The 26,745-nt window shown below is 46.6% G+C and overlaps 1 long non-coding RNA gene across 1 annotated transcript in view; it reads left to right on the top strand.

Moving 5' to 3' along the window:
- Positions 1-21,833, top strand: part of LOC123380572 — a 37,534-nt gene extending 15,701 nt beyond the window's left edge. The window contains exons 2-3 of the long non-coding RNA XR_006586529.1: positions 15,727-15,795; positions 21,459-21,833. This is a non-coding gene — a long non-coding RNA (uncharacterized LOC123380572). The remainder of the gene's footprint in view (positions 1-15,726; positions 15,796-21,458) is intronic.
- Positions 21,834-26,745: the final 4,912 nt, after the last annotated feature.

The raw sequence follows: 26,745 nt of genomic DNA, 5'->3' as shown, positions 1-26,745 counted from the left end.
ATGCTGAGATGCACGGGCTGACCCTGCATGGGATGTCGCTGAGCGGTCAGGGTGCGTGGTTCGAACCAGGGAGCTAATACGGGGTGATTCTGTCTTCTGCTTAAAGGAGCCAAGCCATTCCTTCCTTCCTTCCTTCCCTCCTTCCTTTCTTCCTTCCTCCCTCCCCCCTCTCTTTTTTTCTTTCTTTCTCTTTCTCTTTTCCTCTTTCTTTCTTTCTCTCTTCCTCCCTCCCTCCATCCCTTCCTCCTTCCCTTCCTCCTTCCCTTCTTCCCTTCCCTTCCCTTCCCTTCCCTTCCCTTCCCTTCCCTTCCCTCCTCTCCCCCACCCCTCCCCTCACCTCCTCTCCTCTCCCCTTTTTTTCATTCATTCATTCATTCATTCACTTACTCAACACATTATTTGTTGTCGGCTTCCTTTGTGTCAGGCACTGATGTGAAGCATGAGGTCTCATGCCGTGTTTTGGAATCACATGGGCAGGTCAGAGGAAGAAGCACTGACAGGACAGAGAGTTAGCAGGTCTGGGTTTGAGTTCAGATGACCGGCTCCCCCGCTTTGCCTGGGACTTCCTGGTTTGGCCCTGAAGGTCCAGCATCCGCGTGGCAGTTGGTTTGAGCGCCTGTTCTGCCATCTGCTGGTCCGTCAGTCAGTCTGTATTTGTTGAGGGCCAGTTATGTGCCAGGCAGTGTTGCGCTGCTGTGAGAACAGTGGTGAACAAAGCTGGTTTCCTGTGTTCGAGGGGCCCCTTCCAGTAGCAGCAGACAATACCGGGAAAAACAAATAAGATCATTTAAGGCGTGTCTCAGTGCCGTCCAGAAGGGGAATCAGGTACCATAAGGTGGGTTGACTGCCTGGTGGGAGGGGCTGTCTGAGCTAGGAAGGTCAGAGAAGGCCTCAATGGCCAATGACAAGGGAGAGAAGCCTCAGTGAAGAGAAAGAGGTGGTCAGGTGAAGACCGGGGAGGGCAGCTTTCTGAGGGCAGAGGCCCTGAGACGGACACACATCAGCCAGGTTTGGGATCAGAAAGAGGCTTAGTGTGGTTGGGTACAGGGAAGGAGGGAGAAGGGAGGAGGAGGGAGGGAGGAGCAGGGGCCAGATGATGGAGGATCTTGGGCTCCACACCAGGTGTGTGCCCTGGGGATAAATCACCGTCAGAAGAAGAGTCAGAGGTTCAGAGAGGTCAGGCAGAGCTGGCAAACATACTTCACGGGGCGATCGCCCCCCACAAACGTGCTTTCTCTGTTACATTTTCTATCTTGGGGTGAACGTCACCATTCAGAGTTGTCCAGGCTCAAAAATCGCCTGGGTTCCTCCTTCCCCTCCCACCTCTGTCCCCATTCGGTTAGTCTCCGAATCTCGTCAGCTCCACCTCCCACTCAGCCTCATGTCTACCTCCCCCTCCGCATCCTCCCCGCCCCTGCTCTTCGGCAGGTCTCTCGCTGTCCCTGTGCTGCACCGGCCTCCTGACTGGTCTTGCCCTAATGTCTTCTTCATATTGATACACGTTGCCAGAACTCCTTCTAAACATAGGTCACATCCCACCACGTCCTTGCTTAAGCCAGCAGTACTCAGCATATATTTCTCAAGTTGAATTCTCAGAAGCAGATTCAGAGATGGAGAATCGTGTACAGGCATTTTAGGGGGGGGGCGTGCTCTTGGTTCTGACATGGTGAACTACGTGAACTGAATGTTGAGTATTGAGCTAAGCTTTCCTTCCTGGGATGAAACCCACTTGCTTATGATGTGTTATATATATATATATATATATATATATTTGTATATATATGTATATTTGTATATATATGTATATTTGTATATATATGTATATTTGTATAATGCTGGATTCAATCTGCTAATATTTTGCTAAAGATTTTTGCATCTATGTTCATGGTGTCATGGTATTCACTTATGCTATGTACAGTGTTTGCCTGATTTTGGTATGCATGGAATGCGGGCCTCCTGAAATGAAGACAGGTTGTGCTGGGCACAGGAGTCTAGGACAAGGGACTCCTGATTTTATTTTAAGATTCTTAGCACCATCTGGTTTTTCGTTGTTCTGCCTTAGTACAGGAAAATAATGTTATAAAATACAAAAAACAAAAAAAAGGAAAACAAAATTCAAACGTGATTTTTCACGAGTTGATTTTATTTTACTTTTTCCGAGGAGATATAGAGAAAGGAGTAAGGTGGTTGCAGGGGGGCTGGGTAACAGATAAAAGGTAGGATTGAGTAGGCCTGAACTTGACCCAAGGTGACCACTGCCAGACCCAGAGCACCTTCTGTGCCAGGAGCTGTGCCGGGCCGCTTTGTGTCGTCCGATTTAATCCCGGGAGGAGCCTGTATCAGTTAACTATTGCTCTAGAGTAAGCCATCCCCAGACGTAGTGGCTTAAAACAACTGTTTATTCTGCAGTGAACACAGTAATGCAGCAGGCTTCCTTGCCAGAAGCCAGAGAAAGACATGGGTGGATGAAAGATCCCTCCACAGAACTCTTCTGCCAGTTTATTCATCTGCTCCTTATAACTGAATGCTGAAGGAGTGATTAAAAAGAGGGCATGTGGGGGCACCTGCGTAACTCAGTTAAACATCCAACTTCAGCTCAGGTCATGGTCTCGAGGTCGGTGAGTTCGAGCCTGCGTTGGGCTCTGTGCTGATGGCTCAGAGTCTGGAGACTGCTTCAGATTCTGTGTCTCCCTCTCTGTCTGTCTCTCTCTCTGTCTCTCTCTCAAATAAATAAACATTAAACAATTTTTAAAAGAGGGCATGTGTACCGGGTAGGCATGTGGACTCATGTCATCCACGGAATAGTGCAAGGTACAAAGGATCATCTCTACAAATGGGATGGGTGTTCTGCAATTTGGGCTGGGCAGTTACTCTTTGGTTTTGCCTGGGGTCATTTGTGGCACTACAGTCATCTGCCCATGTGGCTCAACTGGGGTAAAAGGGTCCCGGAAGGTGACTCTCTGGTGGTCACAATGTGTCTGCTGATTAGCTGGGGCTGCCAGTGGGGGTAGCTTGGTTCTTCTCCTGTGGCCTTCCCAGCAAGATACCCTAGATTTCTTAGATGGTGGTGGCAGTGTTCTGAGAGGGCAAACCCAGTGTGCAAACTCTTATCAGCTTCTGTAGGTGTCCCTTTGACAATGTCCCATCAGTCAAAGCAAATCCCATAGCGAAGTCTAGCATCAGTGGGGGAGGGGGCGCACAAGGGCACGGATACTGGGTGAGGGGATTCATCGGGAGCATGCAAATGTAGCAGTCTGCCACAGGATGCTATGAAGTGAGTATTGATTGTTATCCTCACTTTATAGAAGAGAAAACCAAGTTAAATAGCTTGCCCAAGGTCTTCACTCATGTCTGGCAAGGGTGGTGTGGAGCTGGGTCTCACGCTGTCTGCTCTGTCTGACTCCAAATCCCAAACCCTAAACAGGGCAGGGTTTCTGGCGTCCTGCCTTGGCATCGACTTCTTTTGCATAGTCCATTGTCAGATTATCCTGACTGACATGTTGAGACTCCTTTTCTCAGGTCTGTTGCCGGTCTCTTGTGAGTCTGCCCTCAACTGTCCTACACACACACACACACACACACACACACACACACACTCAACACTCAAAAGAGCATGACTGAACCATATTCTCTCTTTGCATGTGTTCCTGTAAAGGTTTTACATGGTACTTCCCACTCTGACTGGGGTCTGGGTGAATGAATGCTCGTCACATTCATAGAGATAACCTTTAGTATCTGGTACCATTCACTGGATGAGAGGAGTCTGCACACCTCCCTGGTACAGATGTCCCGTTTGTAATCATCCCTGTGGCATTCAGTGACAAGATGGAAGTGGCCAAGAAGGCGGAAAAGTTCTGTGCTCTTTAATGTATCCATCTTCTTCTTTGGCTTCTGGCAGGGAAGCCTGCTGTGTTCCTTCTCTCCCACCATTCCTAGACCATCGGAGACAGGGGGAGTGGAGCGCTCTCCCGGTCATTGCCATCAGAAACCTTGTAGCATCTGACAGACCGAGACAGATTGCCTCTTACTCAGTGAGGCCTGTCTTGTTGACAGGGTCCAGCCTGAAGGCCCCAAGCAACATTCCAATGTTGTTATTGGCAACGTGATTGAGAGGGAAGCTGGGCCATTTGTCAACTTGGCCTTCACAGGACTATTAGAGTGCAGCAAGAGATAAAATGTATTTTGTTTTCAACAAGGTTCCATTTCTGTCCTACATGATCAACCCCAAAGATGTCATAAAAATATGGCTTCTTATTACTCTATTTTTAGAGTATTTTGAAACTGTTAGGAGAGGTGCAAGCAGAGAACTGAGTGTTAATCCTTACTGATAAGCACCATGCTCTTCCGTGCTTGTTGTTTGTGTGATGGAATAATGCCACCCCCCTGCCCTGCTCCATAGGGGTGTCCCAGGTGAATATGCTTGTTACACAGCAAAGGGAAATCAAGGCTATGGATGGAATTAAGGTTGCTGCTCACATGATTGTAAACCAGGGAGAACATCCTGGGTTATCCTGGTGGGCTGCATGTATCAGAAGTGTCCTGAAGTGTGGTATAGGGAGGTTGAAGGGTCAGTCAGTGAGAAACACTCAACAAGCCACTGTTGGCTTTAAAGGCGCAAGGGGGTCATAAGCCAAGAGAAGAGGGCAGCCTCTAGCAGCTGGAAAACTCAAGGAACCTTCCCCCCTTGAGTGTCTGGAAGGAATGCAGCGCTGCTGATACCTTGATTTTAGCCAAGTGAGACCCACTTCAGACTGCTGACCTGTAGAACTGTAGGCTCATAAATCTGTTCCATTTTAAGCTGCCAAGTTTGTGCTAATGTGTTACAGCATCAATAGGAAGCAAATACACGACTGTTCGTTAGCTCCCTGAGTAAAGGTCAGTGTTTAAAGAGTACCCTCATGGGGCACCTGCGTGGCTCAGTCGGTTAAGCTTCCCATTTTGGCTCAGGTCATGATCTCGAGGTTCACAAGTTCGAGCCCCGCGTCAGGCTCTGTGCTGACAGCTTAGAGCCTGGAGCCTGCTCAGATTCTGTGTCTCCCTCTCTCTGCCCCTGCCCTGCTCATGCGCTCTCTCTCTCTCTCTCTCTCTCTCTCTCTCTCTCTCTCAAAAATAAATAAACATTTTTTAAAATATGAAATTTATTGTCAGATTGGTTTCCATACAACGCCCAGTGCTCATCCCAACAGGTGCCCTCTTCAATATAAATAAACATTTAAAAAAAAAATAAATAAATAAAGGGTACCCGCACTGTGTTTGTGGAGGGCTACAGCGCACACCATAAGAGCGGGATTCGTCACTTGTGGTGGGAATATTACGCCACCCATCATGTTTCCAGACAAATCCATATTAGAGCCACACTACTCTTCAACCAGAGAGACTTATCTGATTGGTGAGGCTGAATTAGGAATTAATGAGCTTGCTCTTTTTTCGTGCATAAGTTTATTTGCTGGACTGAGTTAAAATTGTTATTCTCTGTTCTCTGTGGTGTCATTGGGTTCACTCATGTGCTGTGGTCAGTCGGCACGTTGATTGGGTGTTGGCTGCTCCTGAAGGATGTCATTCACAGGTTCAGCAGTCACCCAAGCTTCCAGCTGGGGTACGCTGGTTTTCATCCTGGGCAAAAGCTAGCTTAGGCTTCCCCACTTGGCAGCTGGGTTCCAGGAGGGAGAATGCAGAGGTCTTTTTTGTCCTGGCTCAGAAATTGCATAATGGCATCGCACTACTTTCCATTGGCCAAAGCAAGTCATAAGGGCAGCCTAGATTCAAAAGAAGAGTCGAGAAATAAAGTCTGTTTCTTGATGGGAGCCGGAGTGACCCCATACTGCAAGGGCACATGCATTCAGGGGTGGGAGGAATTTGTAGCCATATTTCTCAACCTTCCACACTCTCTATGGCTGCCTTTCTCAGGCTCGATGGCCTGAAGCTGGCATACATTCTTCTGTTCCTGCCTTTTCATGTGGTGAGCCCACTGGGGCCAGCTCTGCCCTTGAGGGGAGAGGCTACCGTTGTCCAGCTTCTGTGACTGTGAAGAGATGGTTAAGTGTAATTCAGAGAGGAAGGAGTAGAAAACTCATTCAGGCCTCAAGGTCAATCCCCATGCACCAGTCTGGGTAGCCAGCCATACACCTATTGTTAGGATCCCCTTCTGACTCCTTTGTACTCTTCTCAATTTCTTCAGAACTTGGGGTTGGGGGCGGGGGGGAGAAAGCCATGATCAATTAACGCCTCAGGACTTTAGCAGGAACTACCTGAAGGAAATCGAGAAAGAACCAGTGACAAGCAGGGGAAGGCTGAGTAGGGACAAAACCAGGGCACTGTTCTGAAAGAAAAGGTTCAAACTACCAGTATACATGAGGGAGTAGGACGCACAAGACAAAAGGCTTTCACCATCCTCATGGAGCAGCTATAAAGTGTCCAACAATTTGGGTGTTTAAGAAATACTGATAGAATCCTGGAAAGCATTTGCTGGCTTTGCATTTCGAGTCTGGTTGAGTCATTTTTTGCGTGATAGCTGATATTTGGACAAGTCTCCGGAGACAGCAGTGGAGTGTAAAATGCACCCGCATGTAAACATTCAGACATCTAGTTCATCTTCTTCTTGGACGACCCGAAGGCGGGTATGTTGAACAGACACAGGCACATTTTCACTATTGTTGATGCAACTGATAACGGGACACAGGAAATGAAGGGTCTCCAGGGGTGGGTGAGGTTTTTCCAGTTAGCATTTAATCCAGAAATCATTTTCTTCCCACAACAACGACAGTGATAAGTCAGAGACGTACGGAGGCTCTCGTTCCCTAGCAACAGCAGCAGCAGCAGCAGGGTGGAGAGGCATTGGTGTGTGGCCACAGGCGGCTTCGGCTTTGTGGTTACAGCAGACACAAGGAAGCGGTGCACCATAGTGGTGCACGTGCTCTGCTTAAAGATAGACCTGGGTTTTTCACTCATGGACTTGCAAATTACTCGCTTTGAAACCTTGGGGAGGTAATTTTTCCCTTCTCCACCTGTATTTCTCCTATCAGATGGGGCTCATCATACGCAATGCACGTACCTCTTGTAAGAGTTAAATGAAGTGCATCTACAACGTCTGCTCCTGTGCCCAGCACGCTGCAGGTGCACAATGGTGACAGACACACGAAAGCCAGATTTGCGGACCTGATGGCAGGAGCCATGATTCAAGCCATGCCATGGATCTGTGCAGCAGCGAGTGAAGACGGAAACAGCTGGGGTGGTAGAGATGTGGTTGAAAAAGGCAGTTGGGTTTTAAGGATTGCCTTTTTAGCAACCGCGTAGCCAGAGACAGTGCTGGAACTAACATACCACTTTCAGAGAACTCTCCAGGAACCCATGGGTCTGGTCTGAAAAGCCACGGGCCAGTAGGACAGGGCTGAAGGGATGAGAGGTTGGTGTAGGATATACTGACAACGGAATGAGCGGAGCTGAGCTCACTGGGACAGTCAGCCCCCCAGGCTGCTCCGGAGCTGTGTGCACCCACTTTTAGTTCCCACTGGCAACGCTCCAGTCTTCCTCCTTTCTCTTCTGAAAACCCTACCTCGAACAGCTCTTGGAGTGCCCTAGTGTAACAGGTAAGCGTGCTGACAGAAATAGTAAGGGCACGCTCTCCGGGTTGAACCCCTGAGCCGGTCTCTCAACAGCTGGGAAAGACCATGTCCAGGCTAAGCTCCTTCCCCCACAAACTAGTTTCCCGGTGCCTCTCTCAGATCTTTCTGCAACCTGCTGTAGTTGACAGAGGAGAGATTCAAACCATCTTTCTAAATATCGCCCTCATGCTTCTGACTACCGCATTATCCTAACGATGGCTCCTTAGGGACAAGGAATCACATGCTATGGTGACTGGCGTCCTTGGGACTGTTCCTTACTTTCTCTCTCTCTCCCAATGGGGTGGTACAAGGTGAGTGGGGAGGTGGATATGTCTCCTTCCAAGGCATGGAGGCAAGAAAGACCTCCCTCCTCTGGATTCTCTGTTGCAGCTGTAGGGCGGCCAGACTTTATGCACTACAGCTCAGATATACAAAACCAGAATGAAAATTTTTTTCACGTCCTTTATTTTAATAATCGATCTCCTACTCCGAAGCCCTATAGGAGTAAGGGAAAACTGGGACACCTGGGTGGCTCTGTTGGTTAAGTGTCCGACTTTGGCTCAGGTCATGATCTCACAGCCCGTGAGTTCAAGCCCCGCGTCGGGCTCTGTGCTGACAGCTCAGAGCCTGTGGCCTGCTTTGGATTCTGTGTCTCCCTCTCTCTCTGCCCCTCCCCTGCTTGTGCTGTACCTATTGTAAGAGTTAAATGAAATGCATTTAATACGTCTGCTACCGTGCCTCTCTCTCTCTCTCAAAAATAAATAAACATTAAAAAATATTTTAAAAAAGAGTTAGGGAAAACCCACAAACAAAACTCCCTGGGAGTTTGCTCGCTTTGCTGGTTCTCTGAGACTTGCTCCTTATCTTCCTTCAGGGCCCCAGACCTGGTCAGACCTCCCTGAAAGTTGCAGCTTTCTCCACCATGTGTCTTAGCGAATCTTTGCAGGCAGGCTTCTCACATCTTAACTCTTAGCTACCTCTACCACCCCTTTCACAGGCTCCTGAGAACTCTCCAGATCTTTTCTGTGCTCTGTCGAAGCCAGGAGACACTTGGGGCGGGGTTGGGGGTGGGGCTCTCCCGGTCCCTGTCTATACAGGCAGCCACCTCTGTCCACGCTGCCACGTGGTACCCACCCTTGATGTGCACAGAACTCTTTGGAAATGCAAGTTTCCCTTACAGGCTTGTGACTGTCCCGGTGGTACTTGGGGAAGCAGAGCACTGGCTATCACCTGCCTAGATTTCTCCAGACCCGCCTTGGTGTCCCAGTGAGCACTCACACCCACCCCAGCTTGGAGCTTTAGACCTGGGTGGGGTGGGGGGGGGGTCAGGGCTCCAGGTCTCACTTGCCTATCCATCTCTGTTCACCCCTCTGTGCAGCTCCCCCCTCCACTGGAAGTACCCTCTACTTTCCCCTTGTGTCTGGCTGAAACTGTCTCTTTATCATTCTTTCTCCCTTTTATCTGGACTTTCTCTCCCTCTCCAGTTCCAAAATGGCAGAAGGACTACAGGGAAAGAAACAAGATTTCCAGCAAGGGGAAGTACACAGAAAAAGGGAGATTGCCACCTAAATTTGTTGTGTGAGATGTTATGGTACCTTTTGTGGACTTTGAAATTAAGAAGACCCTTAGGAATCTTCTACTATAACCTAGGAGAGGCCCAGACCAGTAAAGTGATTTGCCCAAGATTACACCACTGATTCGCTGAATTGGGTCCAGTGTCCATTCTCCTTTGCCACACTACCTCCCTATCACCTGTTAATATCAGTGCTAAAATATTGCAAGTTGACAAGGGAGGAAGTACTAATAGTAATAGCCAGAGGCATCCTTCTATGGCTGAAGAGGGATGTATTAGGGTTTTCCGGAAGATACAGAAGCAACAGGAAACAGGATGTGTAAATGAATGAATGAATGAATGAGTGAATGAATAAAGAGAGAGAAAGAGAGGACAGGGAGAAGGATAGGGAGAGGGACAGAGGGAGAGGAGCATGGAAGGGAGAGAGAGATGGATTGATTTTAAAGAATTGACTCACGTGAATATGGAGCCTTGGTGAATCTGAAATCTGATGGGACAGCCGAGCAACCTGGAGACCCAGGGAAGAGTTGTAGTCTGAGTCCCTAGTAATCTTCTGGCTGAATCCCTTTTTGCTTGGGGTGTCCAGTCTTTGTTCTATTAAGACCTTCAACTGATTGGATGAGGCCCATCTGCATTGTGAAGGGTGATCTGCTTTCCTCAAAGTCCACTGATTTAAATGTTAATTTTATTCAAAAAACTCCTTCACAGAAACATCCAGAATCATGCCTAGCCAAATATCTGGGCAGAAGCTGAGTTGACACATAAAATTAACCCTCACAAGGGAGTTAGTGGGTTCATCATGAGCTGGGAAGATGTTACCAAAACCCGTTCTCAGTGGGTGAAGTTTCCAGAGAGTTAGGGATTGCATGGATTTCAGTTATAAATGGCTGACTTGGCCCCTGGAACACCACATGAAGAAAAGAGGGAAGGTAAACGATATTAAGGAAGGGGTAGGCGAGGGACGTCTCTCCACCTGCTTTATTATAAAGACACAGGAATTTCTTTTGAAACCAACAACAGGAACAAAATGGAGCCTTGGGAGAAATGTCTAGGACTAGAACTCAAGCTGGACTCTTCCTGGGTCTCTTGCTTCCGATCTCCTCGTGTCCATTCTTATTCCCTGAAGCCTTGCTTCCTCTGCCTCTTGACCCCTGTGCCAACTGCAACGTATCCATCATACAAGTCCAGTTATCCCACCCAAATCATACTCTCTTTTTCTTGATTCCATTTCCAATTCCTGGAGGAACTTGGATGAAACCAACCTGGGTGTGCTACCCACTTCTGGTCCAGTCAGTCATGGCAGGGAATTGAGGTAATACTTGACAAAATAAAAAAGTGCCAGAGTCTCACTGCTGTGGATGAGGAAGGAACAGAGGGTTTCAACACGAACTTGGCAGATAGTGCCAAAAGTGACCTTCCCCGTCTGGTGGGTGAGGATTCCGGGGAGTTAAAGATCAGATCTATGAGAATTGGGGTGGGGCTGTCTGCCTCCCCCTGGCACCCTACCCATTCTCCCTGTGGATGATGCTGGCCTCTGTGACATTTGTCAGTAGCTAAAAAGAGAGCCCACAGGAAATGCCAGGCTCCCTCATGCCGCAGCTGAGGGCACGCTGGGGCTTGTAGCTGCTAACGGCTATGGAGAATGGAGGGTCATGCCATGGCATCGACCGAAATGGAATCTCCTTCACAATTCAGTTCGTGGTCCAAGAAACAAAAATAATATTTAATGAGAAAAATCCTCTTTGTTTAATTATGGTAAATGTCAAGGTTGAATCCAAGTGCTCTGCTTAAGGTCAAATGCGCCGTGCTATCAAAAAGCATTTAAAGCGGAGCTGATGGGCTATTAAAACCCAGACTAGTTCAAATGAGGCGCTGTCCTTCTGCAGTGATTTATTTTCCCCAATTGGAAGCAGTAATGTTGGAGCTGGAACGTTCAGCAGCTTGTATGTTGTTCTTCCCTGATGTTCTCTTTAGGCTAATGAGGGACTCCCTAATGAAATCGATGCCCCACGGCTCCGACGAGTTACGTCCAAGGCTTAGGAATCCCATTTCCATTAAATCAGCGCTGTATGAAGGTTAGATGCCAGACTTCTCGCCTGGAACTTCTGCTTTCATGGGTCAAGGGTGAGACCCGGCATTGGTGGTTTTTTTTTTTTTTTTTTTTAAGGCTCCTAAGTAGAGTGTTTCTAACATGTAGTGGGGTTTGAACAACTGGATTAAATGCTCCGTTTCATTAACTAAGATGCCAGAAGCTGCTACCCTTATGTGTCCGGAGCTTTCCTCCTATTGTACTGTCCTTGCGCATAGCGTTCATTCAATCCAAATTTATCAGCTTCCCTACTGCCTCTTATTCTCAGAGCCCAGAGCTGCCTCCTAAGAGACCGTCTGTATGGGCGAGCTCCAGAAAGGGCCAAGTTGCAGTGCCGTGCCGCTTGGGGTGAACGGGATGGGAGCCCTCGCCAGAACTTCCCTAGCTCCCGACTAGAGCAATTAGCAGAGATCACGTCTGAAGGCTCAGGGAAGAGACGAGAGTTCAGACTGTGGAATAGGCCCCTTCAGTTCTGAAAAGAATGGGAGAGCAGAATTTTCCTGAGCAGCGAGGAAATCCTTCCCCTGTTATTTATGCACACGGCTTCACTGCTCCTTTCTTTCTTGTCATACAATAGAAATAATGATCCTGGTACTGGACCCTGTGCTGCGCCAGGACAATTAATCACCCACCAAGTCATTTATTTCCTCATACTCTCTTCCACCAGGACCATTATCCTGTAGGTAAACAGAGGTGCCAGTAAATCACGGACAGAACACAAGTCGGTGGGAGAGTAGTTGATTAAGCGTCCCCATAACTTACAGTTATATAGCGCCTCTCATCCCAGAGGATCTCCAAGCACCAGATAGACTGATGCATGCACTGCTACCCAGCCCCTATATATGTCATTTTCTACTCCATTGCGTCAGGGGGGTGGAATGTTTATTGCCCTTGTCATATAGTTACCCTCGAAACTGCAGGCGTGGGTTAGGCGGGAGGAGGAGAAGGAACTTTTCACTTCCTTGTCCTTTCAGGGAGCAGAAATCAACTACCCCAGCAGGAACGTAGCAGCAGAGAGTAACCTACCCACCCTCTTGGGCAAAATTCCTTTGGTTTAGGAAATGCTGCAAATGCTAGAACATTCCACGTTTATTCTCCTGAAGTTGGTGACAACAGAGCGGCCATCGAGGTTGAGTGGTGCACTTGAACAAAATCTCAAGTAACTGTCAGCTGGGCAGAAATGTTTTAGGGTCTGCTGGAATCATAGTCCAGGGGAGAGAATCACTCTCAGGGAGGATAACTTATCATAATCCTTTAGAACCATTCATGATAACTCTGCTCTTTAAACTTTAGTGATGTGTGGGCCCCTTTAAAAGAAGAGAACAACTTCCGCTTCCTCCCCAGTGTATATACTACAATTGTTTGATTATGATGTTACTTTCAAGCTTGTCATTACAGCTCTGATATCTGTTTAAAACCCAAGTCAAGTTAAATTAAGCAAGTTGAATTGAGTTCAGTATACAGTTGACCCTTGAACAATGCAGGGCTTAGGGGCACTGACCATCCATGCAGTTGAAAATCCTTGTATAACTTTTGACTCCCCCCCAAACTTAACTACTAACGGTCTGCGATCGATCGGAAGCCTTGCTGATAACCTAAACAGTGGATTTACATATATTTTGTATGTGATATGCCTTGTATACTGTAATCTTACAAGAAGTAAGCTAGAGAAAAAAGTATTATTAAGAAAATCGTAAGAAAGAGAAAATACATTTACAGTGTATTTTACTGTCCCATTTAGTAAGGGACCCCCCCCCCGCCACCCCTGCTCCATGGGTGCTCTCAGGTCAGCCGGAGCCCATATTTCTCAGCTTCCCTGGAAGTTTGTCGTGGCCGCGTGGCCAGAGTCTTGCTGATAGAATGGGAACAGAACTGTGTAATTTCCACAGCACTCCCCTAAGAGGAAATTGCTTCTTCCCCGTCTCTTCCCCTCTTCCCTCTGGCAGTTGCCTGCATGTGATACTGCTGACCCAGCACAGAACATGCAGCATCACCCTGAGAGGGTCCAGAGGAAAAAAGAAGGAACCCCGGGCCCCAGGATAACCTCATAGAGCCGAGGGGCCCATCTCCCCTTCTTACCACTATTCTGTTGTATGAAAGAGACATGAGCCCCTCTCTTGCTTAAGTCACTGCATTTGGGGGTGTCTTTGTTATGGCTCCTTAATCTATACTCCAGCTGATATGGAAAGTGATAGCTTAAGATCCTGCTGTCTTCAGTCAGCAGTATGTATTATGTACTTATCGTGTGCCAGGAACCAGAGAGGAAGGTGTTGATTGAGATGGCACATTTCGTTAGGGGGTAGATCTGGGGCCAAAGGCAGGTCTTCTGACATCTGGCCCGGTACTCTTGCCCCCACACGCTTCCTCCTCGGCCAGTTGTGTGGCTCATGCTCAGCCATTGTGATTAATTAGGGGAGGGCCTGGTGTTCCCAGCACTGAGTGTGGCCTGGTGGGCTTTTCTCTCACGTGACTTGTTTGACCCTTGTTCGGGATTAGTTGGTGAACGGAAAAGTAGGGATGGTCCAAAACAAATTAAGAGGAGTTACTAGCCTAGAAGAAATGTGCATTCATCACTGCAGGACCAACCCTCTCCCCTGTGGATAGAGAGATGTACAAGGAGGCTCACGGTATTTCAGGAATATGACTTGCCAGAAATAACATTGTTAGAAAAAGGCAGGAATTGGAGGGAAGAGTCCAAGCCAGTGTTTATGCCGGGAAGAAAACAAACCGGAGGCAGTTTCCATGCCCCACCTCAACGTTCCAAAATAGAGTCTGAGAGACAAGAAAAGAAGGTAACAGAAAGCATGATGGGACATAATAGGTTTCCCTTCCCACTCCCCAAAAGTCGTTCTTTGTCGCATTATCCTGTTTCATTTGCCTTGAAGTGTTATTGTAGTCAGAAATTTGTGTCTTCATGGTTTTTTTGGTCCACACGTCCATCTTCCCTAAAACAAGATATTTCCAGGGATGACTTATTTAGCATCGATTCTCTAGGGGCCCGAACAGACTCTCAAAAGTATTGCTGAAGGAATAAAAGAAGACATCAATGAATGAATGAACGAGTGGGAAGCATGCCGACACGGAACATGAGCTACCTAAGTCATGAACATGCCACAGTTCTGCCCCTTTGGTGGCAGTGTAAAGATTTTGTCAATAAAGAAAAGCCACGAGGGTTACCAGTTAGAGAGATGTTATCATTCCAGAATAACCCCCTGCCCTACCACACCCAGATTTTCGTTGTCATATGCCCCTGCGGGGGCCCTGGGAGTGCTCCTTGCAGACCTCTTACCACAGAGGGGTAAAGTGACCAAGGGCTCCGGCTGTTGCCCCTGAAATCCTGTGAGTGTGCCGATGTCACATGTCCTTCTCCCAGCCGGTGACCCGCATGGCAGACCTGGTCCTGGGAAACCGACTACTCTGACAGCTGACTTTGGCTTGAAGACTCCCTGACAGCTTTGAAGAATCCTTCTTGGGCTTCCACCCGACCTTCCCTCCCTGCCTCCTTCACTCAGGACCAGACTCACATCACAGTCTGGTGGCTCTCCCAGCCTCTTCTGACTCCTTCCCTGTTTGCTCTCACAGATGATTCCCCTCCCGAGTCCTCAGATGTTTAATCTCACATTGGGAGTCTGATTCTCAAAGGACTTGGGCTAACACAGCCTCTAGGAACAGTTCTGGGGCCCGTGTTGGTTGGAAGGAAGGCTGGCTGGCTAACCCCGAGGACCATGTAATTTTGAATCCAACGTCTGCTGTCACAGGGCCAACATCCAGCTTGCCTGTCATACCCAGATCCAGCCTAAATTTGGAAATCCTCACAGAAAAGCAGAGGTATAAGGCAAACGCTATTTATTAGTCCATACTCTGGATACAGGCATTGACAGGAAGAGTAAATATCAGAAGAAGGATAGGAAGTCGAATAGGAAAAACAAAGACATAAAAATCTCCTTTGAGTGCAGAACCTTTCTCGCCATGGGGGAGGATGTCGCCTTTGACAAGTGGTAACATGTTTATTGAATTTTTGAAGGCAAAAGAAGGGAGATTAGAGAACCCAGGTGGCTATCGCAGCTCCTGGATTGGAGGCACTTAAACATACGGCTTTGTTGGCTTTGTGTAATTACAGAAATAGGAGGTAATTGGACAGAGCACGTCAAAAGCGTGCCTTGGAGGAAGACAATGGACGCGAACATTTTTTCTGGCAAATGGATTTTCCAGTCCTGACCTCTGCCGTCTCTGGAACGCTCTCAGCCTGGCAAAACACAGAATGTTTTCGTCTTTTATTAAATTCTATCAATTTATACCATAACAAAAGTTACGGCTCAAGGTCTGTCGGTGACTATCATCAAGGTCTCATCTGGGCTGCTGCTGTTTCAAAACCCAGCCGGGGAGGGATGTTTCCATGTGATTGTGAGCCATCTTCAGGGTTTTTTTTTTTTTTTTTTTTTTTTTTTTTTTTTTTTTTGCAGGGCTACTGTACCGAGAGCCTCAGTTTCCCAGTGGCTATTGGCTGGAGGCTGCCCTGAGTTCCTTGCCAGGTGAGGCTGTCCACGGGGAAGCTCACAGTGGTGGAAATGGGGTTCATCAGACTGAACAGGGGAGAGGGCTAGAGAGGACGAGGGTATGAGCGGAGTCAGAGCCTTTTGTAACTGAACGTTCCAAGTGGCATCTGTCTGTGTGACCACCTTCTATCTGTTAGAAGCAAGCTGAGAGGTACAGCCCACACTCAAGGGGAGGGGATTACACACGGCTGTGAACCCCAAGAGGAGGGATCCCTGGGGGCCCTTTCAGAAGCTGCCTCCCACACAAAACACAAACCACAGCCTAAATAAAAACATGAACTTGGCTTGAGGGCCTCACGGAAGAATGACCTGGAAGGGTGAGAAGCTGAAACTACATTTCCCAGGATATTATCCTTTCTAGAGCTTTGTTGGCTTTTGCAGAGGGCACACGACTGGCTAGCATTCTCACCGTGCTCGGCAAACTTCTCCACGCACGTCCTCATAATAACCGAATCTTATAAATGTGCCGCACGTCCTCAAGCAGCCCGCTGCAAACGGAAAGTTTCCTTAAGTGTTAATGCTTTGTCCCAGCAGTTCACATGCACTGTGTATCCTGGGCCGTGCTGTTTGTGTTCGTTCGAATATAAAAATACAAAAACGACTCGCCGTGGAGAACTGATCTTGCAAGGGGAGGCACCACGTGGGCGTAGCTCGGAGAGCCTGACAAAGACTTCACCCACGGCTTCTCTTTCGATGAGTCATCTCTGCTGAGTCATCCGTGCTTGTTTCCTCTGTGACAAGGAGAAGCTAACTACTATCACCTGCTAACAGGAAAACATTGAGAGCTTTTGCAACCCCTGTTTATTTTATGTTACTTTGGACATCCAGGCTCCCCGTTCACCAATTCTGTGTGGTCCGCACACCAGCCATGGTAAACACCCCTGGAGCACAGCGGCTCTCTCTGGCCTCTGCTTGGGTGAACGTGTAACTCCCTCAGCCTGGACCGCCTTTTCCTGCCTTGTATCCCTGTGTGATTTTGCTTTCCCCTTTTTCATTCCGTGCAGGGAGTCAGGGGTAGTCTCGGAGAAACAGTGACACGTCATCTGAGTTAAGCGCGGCACCTGCTCTGTGTTTCCAGAGTTACCCTCATGTCAGTGTTCAGACAAAGAAATCTACAGTGACTGTCTAATATGATTCAACATTTCTTCCTCTTGGTGTGAACTGCTTGAGGACGAAGACTGTGACTTTTCTTCTTTATACTCCAGCTGTGGGTATAAAGTATCCACTGTTTGGAATATAACAGATGCTCAGAAAAATAGCCGTGGGCTTGGGCTGAATCAGTGGTTTAGCCAAACATGTTGGTCGTAAGACCTCTTTATACTGTTAGCATTTCTTGGGATTTCTGAAGAACTTTTATTTATTGGGTTATAGCTACTGATATGTATCATATTGGAAGCTCTAACTGAATAATGAAGCATAGTTACTAAAACTTTTTATTAATTCATTAAAAATAACAAATCCATCATATATGTTAACTAAATAACAATTTTTCTGGCCCTTCTATTTTAAAAGCCTGTATGCTTAGAGGGGTCTAAGCATTTCAAGGCGGAGATAAAAGTTTGCGGGGGGGACCCTCCTAAGTGAGTACAAAGCATTATTCCTCCTCCTGGGTAGGTTCTCCTCCAAGAATAGCTGTCCTGGACTTAGGGGAATGGGTTTAGAGGAACTGAAAAGAGTATGGATGTTGGTGGAGCCCTAGCCAGGAGATAGGCCCAGGAAGGGGAAAGAACCCTAGAGGGATGGTGCAGAGTCTAAGTGGGTTCTCCGGACCGTCCGAGAGAGAGATAGAGAGAAGGGAATGAGAGAGGAGCCGTGGCACCTTTGATGGTCTTAACGTTTTCCAGGCTCCAGTGTGGCCTGGGAGCAGGAGAATGATTCCAGGCACCCACATGTGTCAAGAAAGTTGTGGAGAGTTCCCCAGACAAGGAAGGAAGATTGCATCTGGGCGGGGGGTGTGTGTCTGGGCCAAAGACACTGGACTGATGGTGGTAAAGTCTGCTGTTCAGATCTCAACGGAGCTCAAGATAGAGATTAAGCTGAGTTATAGAAAGTAAAATTAAAGTCCTTCCTTCACATGAATTTCTGGACCGACATTTTGTAGTTACTGCCACTGTTTTATAGATGAGAAGCCGAACGTTTGAGACAGCAAGGTATTTCCCCAAGGTAACAACTGAGTGGCTTGGCTGGATTCAGACATTGGAATCCCGGTTCCTAAACCTGGTGGTGTGTTTTGTTTCCTGGAAGACTCAGCTAAAGGCTAGAGGTATTCAGGATCCCAGGCCACATGATGCTTCAGGGTAGACTGAGCAATGGAACTGTATCTGGTAGCCTGTGCTCTTTTCTAAGACAATGGCCTTGAAGGAATATGGTGAAATCCTACGATGAATTCTGTTATAGGTGAGTTTCTGCCGACTTTTCTGAAGACCATGAGGAAAACCTGTGGCCCGAGCCTCTGTTTTTTAGATCCCGGCTTTGCAAATTACTAACTTTGAAACCTTGGGAAAGTAACTTCACCTTTCACCTGCTTTTTTTTTTTTTTCTGTGAAATGGGCATCATGACATTTGTCTCCGCCTTCCTTCCATGTGTGTTGTGCACAGTGACTTCCTTCCAAAGACTGCGTTTGGGAAAAGGAGGAATTTTACAATGGCGAAACCTGACAGATGCCATCACAGCCAGGTAATCAAGGTCAACGTCATCAGTGATAAGTCAGGTTGATAAAGGAACCCTTGCCGATTTGTGCTGAGGAAGGCACTTGAACTCTCTGGTTTCCTCCCCCAGACTTACAGCCTCAGTCTAAAACCACCACAAAAATCCCAGTTTTGATCTACAGGACACATGATTAGCTTTTGCTAAAACTATGATAGCCATCAAAAACAAGGAATGCCTGAGAAGCTTTCATAGTCAAGAGGAGCCTAAGGGGACATGACTAAAACTGATATGCTACCCTGGATAGGATCCTGGAACAAAAAGAGGACATAATGGAAGACGAAGGAAATCTGAGTAAAGTATGGACTTTAGTTAATAATAATAATATATCAACATGGGGTCATTAACTGTGACAAATATACCACACTGTGGAGACATGCGAGAACTCTCCACTCTTATCTTTTCAATTCTCTGTAAATCTAAAACCATTCTCAAGTAAGAAGCTGCTATGAAAAAGGAAAAAAAGCAAGGATATTCGTATGTGAGTGAGAAAATGATGTTGGATATAACAAGGAGGGATCCCTGAATATGTTTACTTGATGTAAAGAAAACCATAATTCTCAAACTCAGTTTTGTATGGCGGTAAAATACAGATGACGTAAAATTTACCATGTAACCATTTTTTTTTTAATTTTTTTTTTCAACGTTTATTTATTTTTGGGACAGAGAGAGACAGAGCATGAACAGGGGAGGGGCAGAGAGAGAGGGAGACACAGAATTGGAAACAGGCTCCAGGCTCTGAGCCATCGGCCCAGAGCCTGACGTGGGGCTCGAACTCACGGACCGCGAGATCGTGACCTGGCTGAAGTCGGACGCTTAACCGACTGCGCCACCCAGGCGCCCCATACCATTGTAACCATTTTTAAGCGTACAGTTCAGTGTATTAAATACATTCGTCATGTTGTGCAACCGTCACCACTGTCCGTCTCCAGGAATCTTTTCGTCTTGTAAAACTGAAATTCGGTACTCACCAAACGCTAGTGCCCCATCCCTCATCCCCCAGCCCCTGGCAATCACCATTCTACCTTCTGTCTCTGTATTTGACTACTTGAAGTACATCATGTAAGTATTTGTCTTTCTGTGTCTGGCTTACTTCACTTACCGTAATGTCCTCAAAGTACATCCGTGTTGTAGCAGGTGTCGGAATTTTCTTCCGTTTTAAAGCTGAATAATACGCCATTGTATGTATATACCACATCTGGCCTTTCCACTCAGCTGGACATTTGGGGTTGTTTCCACATTTTAGCTACAGTGCGTAATGTTGCTATGAACAGGGGTGTGCAAACCACTCTCTGAGACCCGGCTTTCGGTTCTTTTGAGGTAAATACCCAGAAGTGGAGTTGCTGCATCAAAGAATTCTGTTTTTAATTTTTTGAGCATCCGCCATACTCTTTTCCACAGTGGCTGCGCCCTTTCACATTCCCACCAGCGGTGCCCAAGGGTCCCAATTTCTCCACATCCTCGCCAACACCTGTCGTTTTTCTGGGTTTTTCCCCCTTAACATAGTGGCAACCCTAGCAGTGGTATTCATCATGGTTTTGTTTTTTTTTCCCCCTAATGATTAGTGATGTTGGGCATCTTTTCATACGCTTGTCGGCCATCTGTACGTCGTCTTCAGAGAAATATCCTTTCAAGTCCTTTGCCCATTTTTGAATTGGGTTGTTAGTGTTTTTGTTGCTGAGTTTTAGAAGTTCTCCGTGTATTCTGTATATGCAAATATTTTCTTCCTTTCTGTCGGCTGCCTTTCTACTCTGTTGGTAGAGTCTTCTGATGCACAAAATTTAACAATTTTTATGAAGTCCTATTTATCTATTTTTTTTTTTTGTTTTGTTGTTTGTGTGTTTGGTGTCATATTCAAGAAATCATTGCCAAGTCCAACATTGTGAAGCTTTTACCCTGTTCTCCTAAGAGTTTTGGAGTTCTGGGTTTTACATTTAGGACTTGGATTCATTGTGAGTTAATATGTATGTATTCAAAACTTAATGATAAATGTTTTTAGTAACCAAGCATTAGTGACATACTCGTGTGTCAACAAATCCTAGTTTTAACTGCTGGGGTGGGTGGTGCCAATACAGTGCTTTTTTGGCAACTCAGGCTTCTCGATTCAGATCGTCACAGTGCCTGATGTTCTTTCCTGAGCCCAGTCTTTATCTGATATCCACTGCCAGTTGGAGCCAGACTTAGCTGATCATTAGCATCACAGGAAGACTTAAAAAATTTTAAATTATATTTTGATTAACCCAACATATTCAAAGTATTTTAAGCATTTATTTTTGAGAGAGAGAGAGAGAGAGAGAGAGAGAGCAGGAGCGAGCGCATACATGTGTGTGAGCCGGGGTGGGGCAGAGAGAGCGGGTGAGAGGGAGAGAGAGAGAGAATCCCAAATAGCCTCTGCGTTGTCAGCACAGAGCCCGACATGGGCCTTGAACCCACAAACCGCAAGAGTTCACCATCTGAGCCGAAGTCAGACCATAACCAACTGAGCCTCCCAGGCACCCCCAAAGCATTTTAATTTTAACATGCAATTAATAGAAAAATATCAATGTGATCGTTTACTTTTTTTTTTTTTTTTAAATACTAAATCTTTGAATTAGGTCTGTATTTTGAACTTACAGCATATCTCAATCTGCACTGGCCACATTTCATGCCACAGTCACAGTCCTACACTCTCATTTAGTAAAAGAAAAAACACAGTCTCGCACACACACAACCATGATCTTGGAATTTTTTTTTTTTTTTAATGAAGACATTGAGATGAATAAAGGAATGAATTGCCTTGTCCCTATTGTTCTCTGTCTTCTTTACGACTGTCTTGGAGGGCCACGGGACTTCATAGAGAGGTGTTCTCCGTTAGATACCGCAGGGTACGCTGAGTTGCACCATGGTGTCTGGGACTGCCCCACCTGAGTCGATTCTTTCTTGCATTGACCAGCTATCCCTGAGAGCGTACCTTGTACCAAGCCCAGCTGGGGCGAGCTTGCCGTGTGTGAGCCAAGAGAAGACATCTCAGAACGAAACCTACCTGACCAGCACCTCGATCCGTGACTTTTCAGTCTCCGGAATCACGTGCGAGAAAAGCGTGTTGTTTAAGGCCCCCTGTCTGTGGTATTTTGTTATGGCAGCCTGAGGTGATGAACACACCGGATGAGGTTCATCTAGGTGTTAGAACTCTCGATCTGAGGCAGGAATAGCCGTTAGAGTTCTTCGCCCTCCTATTAGGGAAGGACTTTTCCTTGGTGGAAACAAGTGCTGTATCTAATTGACCACTGATGTTTATTTACCAAGGCTGGCAGGACGAAGGGGTGGGGTGAGGGCATGGGGTGGGGAGGGCGTGGAATTATTTGCCACAGTGCCATGTATTTGCCATTCATGTATTTCTTTCGAGCTTTAACAGCTTCTGTCCTTATTTCCTCGAGTCCTTTTTTCCCTTCTTGGCACTGTAGTATTAATAACATGTTAGCAAATCCTCAAAGAACTTTGCACCCTTCCCCTTGACTCATACTCATGCTCCTTGGATTTCAAAAACAGATGCTCAAGAGCCAAGAGTCACTGTCTACATTTACTGCATTGGGCTTTCCCTTTTGGCTTAGCTTGTTTTTTTCCATTTCTGTTCAGAGTTCTCAAACAAGCTTGGGAGTGATTCATTAGTCATACGTTCTAACTTTAAAGCAAAAGCATCTTTGGCATTCAAAATAAAAGAAGACAATTAAAATGTAATATTATTGTGTTCCTTATCTTCGCCATCCATCCAGCTGTTATTTTTGAGCACCTTCTAGGAGTTAGTCCCAGAAGGCTGGGCCTTTGGGAGACAAAGATAAATAGGAGATAAAATCTCTGCCCTTGGGGAGCTCCAAGTCAAACGTGAGAGCCAGGTTCCATATCGAATGGTTATAATGTGTTAAGTGCTGTACTGGGAGGTGCTAAGGGATCACGGAGGAGGGCCCACTGCTGTCTGGAGGGGATGATTGAGGGCATTTTGGTTTTGGATTGCTAATCACACTCCTTCCCCCTGCGGATTCCTTAATTCATTAAACAAATAAATACGGAGACCTTCCTATGTGCCAAGCTCTGATCCAGGCACTTGGGATACATCAGTGACGAAAATAAAAATTCCTCCTCTTGTTGAGCTTGTGTGGTAACTGGGGGACCAAATAGATTGGGGCCTCATCTGAAGACCAGCACATCAGATCTATGAGCTGGTGACAGGGTATGAGAGACTGGTTTGGACCTGTGGCTGGGGTCAGTTGCTCTGCCTTCCCTCCCACTGTCTCTGTGGGAGGCAAAGGATGCCTCATGCTGTCCGGTCTCAGGACCGATCTTCAGAAGGGAGGCCCTGGGCCCTGACCTGGATGTGCTCACCTCAGAGTAGGAGGAAGGGTCAGGCTAGCCTGAAAGAGAGAGCTTTTCCTAATACCGACATTCTGGTGTCATACTCCCCCTTCACACTGGGAGAAGAGAGTAGGAATGGGGCCAGGGCTGGAGAGAAGGACAGAGTGGCTTTCAGGGACCTGGAGGAAGGTGGGGGATGGGGAAGAAAGTCTCCTTTTCCTTTAGATCTGGAAAAAGTGCAACTATAAGGAATTCGATGATGAGGAATTGCCCACCAGGCAGATAGGGAAAGAGGGGGTTTTAGTTCAAGAAATAGCAGATGCTGAAGCATAGGCTCTGCCAATAAAGCCCCTGTGATGTTTTTTAACCCCCACTGGATAGATGAGGAAACCGCATTGGGCCCCTCTCGTGCTCATGTCCTCTGGGCCTACCATTGAGTCTGGTCATTGATGCAGCAACCAGCTTGGCATAGGTGTGGCTTTCCTGACCACACCTCATCCAGACTGTACCTCACCTCTCTTGCTTTCTGCTGTTGGGGAGGAAGAACTTTTCCCGTGCCCTCTTCGTTTCCTCTTCTGCAGGCCGGCACGTTAAACTGACAGAGACAGATTAGCAGGAGGAAAAGTGTTACTTGCCCGTGAAAGTTAACAAAAGAAGTAACTAGCTCATCACATGGTTAAAGTTAGAGGATTAGAGACCTAACTTAGTAGGAGAAAGGGGAGAAGGGAAGGAGTTCTTCTTTGGGAAGAACAAATAGATGTCTCTGGAAAAGACAAATAGATTTTTAGGAGAATGAGCTGGAGATAAGGAGGTTTGTGATAATGTTTGTTTATGCAGGTGCAGATGGTCTTTCTGTTTTCCTGATGGCCATGACACTCCCCTGAGAGGGAACTCATGGCAGCCTCATTTCCCAGAAGTTTCTGCTTTTAGTCAGATAAGGAAAACCCTGACAACTGACAAGGTTTCTTTCTGCATCTTTTCATTTTCAATGGCTGGCAGCTCAAAATAATCCTTATGCCAAAATAGCCGATTTTAAGGTGGCATATTCCGGCATATCCACTGCCTCAGGACTTCCCCGAGACAGCTGCTGGGGACGTCTGCAGGAACCCATCTGGTGGTCACATACTCGTGATCTGCGAGTGGATGGGTGGAGGGGTGGACGGTGGAGCCTGTCCAGAGCCAGCCCCTCTTTTGTTCCTTGGACCTTCAACATGGACCCCAGAAGGTCCCTCTATTAGCTGGGGCCCGGTTGTCCGCCGTGGCGGCTAACTCAAGAATACCCCCTGGTGATGACTCTCCCTCCTTTCCTGCCGTACTTCTTCTAGTTCCCAGTCCTTCTCCTAGGTCATTTCCCCAAATACCTGCGTGCCTGCATAAAAGCCCTTGCTTATGCTCTGCTCTGTGGTGGAACCCAATCTAAGACAGAGACTGCAGTTCAGAACTGGGGGGGGGGGGGGGGGACAGTGCCAAAATGCCACAGATGATAGAGCATGGAAGAGGAATCCAAACCTGGGCTTCACTCAAAACCGGGTTCATTCTTCCTCCCGCGATGGTGCCTTTCTTCTCTGCATGTTTTTAGTTGCTGAACTGTACTCACATTCACTGCTTTGAGTCCTCTAGGCCAGCAGCTAAAATAAACCAGGAGTGGAAAAGAAGAAGATATTTTGTAAAGTTTGAAAACAGGAAAGTTACATCTGGTTTCTTGGGACTTTTGAGAGTCATTGCCATCAATAGTTAAATTTTGAAAGTTTGTCAAAATACTGGTTTTGGAATGGGTTCCTTAAAATTATTTGATTTGGGATCCATTCCATGTGGTTTTTATAACACAGAAGTGACTTTTTAAGACAGTGCAAGGCTGTTTGTTTTCAAACTGTTTTTTTTTTTTTTTTTGAACCGGACCTCTTAGGCAAAATATTTTTGTAACATTTTTCTACTATCTAAAAATTAAAGAATTTTTAAAGCAAACGATTTAAAACCCTGTAGAAACCTATTTATCTGAGTACTAAGATTTTTGGATAAGTTTCACACTATTTAACTTCAAAACACTTAGTCAAAATAGCTTGGATCTGGGACAGATTTCAAAGCTGGATACTTTCAAATGGCTCATCTAGATAACATGCAAGGATATATGGACCATTTTATTGTCTCAAAACATTGGTTTCCCATCATATAAATAAAGCGTAAGCAATAACTTCACAGAATTGCAAAATCAGCTACATATTTGAAAAATTAAAACATCTGTGCAACGTGCAAATGGATTGAAATGTTTTCTTTATCAATAATATGGAAACTATTTTGCAAAACTTTCAACCCAGCCTCCTCTTTCCCTCCCATAGGATTGTGACTCCGTGAGTTGTACATCCCTGGATAGAGCCAGCACCATGTGGCCTTGCCTTGTGCTTACTTGTACTGTCACTTGTAATTTTTCACATCAGTGCTGTGAGGCACATAAGATTATTATCTCTTTTAACAAACAACCCCCGGGGTCAAAAAAGGTTTTAAGTCTCTAAAGTCGTAAAGTTCCTCAAGTACAGGTCCCAGGCCTCGTCTGGCTGCGTTTCTCAGATTCTTAGCCTTGGTACTTCCTGCCCGTGCCCCGTTTTCATAACTTGGACTCACCGAACCTCTCTCTCGGGGCTGTGTACTTCCCCCTCTTCCTAGGCTTTTGCAGTGGATCTCAACTAAAGAATTGCCGTGTACCTGCAATCAGTGGCCAGATCGGTTGCGAGTAATTTGCCATCAGTCCCACCCGTGGATATGAGCTCATAATGATTTAGGTTGAGACAGGAGAGTAGGTTCAGGGCTATCCGTAAAGTTACGTCACTCCCGCACATTCCTATTCATATACGATTCCTAAACGGGAACGGGGGGGGGGGGGGGGGGAACAGGTGCAGTTCGAGAACAAGACATCCCACAGTCCATGTGAAAGTAGCGCCATTCGCATTCTCCAGGATGAGAATGGCCCTTGGCCAGGAACTGAACGTTTTCTTTACATGTGGTTATTCTAAGCTCAGGCTAGGGCCATGGGGAAAAAGTTACTGTTGGTGCCTATTGCTACCAGGGGGACAGAATTTGAAAGGGTGCGGGGTGGGAGTAGAGGGGATAGGAAGTGACATTCTGCGTGGTAACAGGGCTCAGAAACAGGGAATTGTAGGGAAAAAGAAAATATTTCTCCTTCTCCTTATGGGATGAGTATACTGCCTCTGAAGTTGGTGTTTGACTTTGGGTGTGTTTGATTTCAACAGCCAAGAGCCGGACAGTAAGGACAAATACGAGGTATGTCCCATTTCTGGAATGTTTTGTGGGGCCTCATTAAAATACTTTGTCGTGGACAGATGACAGCTGCTGGTTAGGGCTCATCTACCAGAATGAAACCATTTTGCCTCTGACTCGGTATAAACCCGTCAGATAAGTCAAGAATTAAGACAGTTATGCAAATAATGTAGTCTTTGTGAAAATGAGTAATGGGAGACCTCACCAAATGGAGTCAGGATGTCCGCAGTGGGGTTGCCACTCTGCCAGTTGTAGACCCAACAGGAATAGACAGACTTTGCCCTGGATACTTCTTTTCTGGGGCAGCACCAGGAAGAAAGTCTTTCCTCCTTCCCCGACAACAGCCCAGCCAATGAGAGACAGTCACAACTCAGCCAGTGAAAAGCCATTATACTTCCAATTCCCAGTTTACCCCCATGGACTTTTTGTTTACAACAGCCTCTCCAGACCTCCTCCTTTCCTCTATAAGTAGTGTTTCTCTGCTTTGTTTGGCCTACTTGTCTATGCTTTTCCGGAAGTTTGCTTGTCTTGGATTATAATTCTCTGTTATCTTGAACAAACCCATCTTTTGCTGGGAAAATCACTGGCGGTTTTATTTTTAAAGTTAACATCTTCAA

This window comes from Felis catus, chromosome D1, assembly GCF_018350175.1.
Source record: "Felis catus isolate Fca126 chromosome D1, F.catus_Fca126_mat1.0, whole genome shotgun sequence".
In the NCBI taxonomy this organism is placed as follows: Eukaryota; Metazoa; Chordata; class Mammalia; order Carnivora; family Felidae; genus Felis; species Felis catus.
This window is presented reverse-complemented; position numbering and strand designations above follow the sequence as displayed.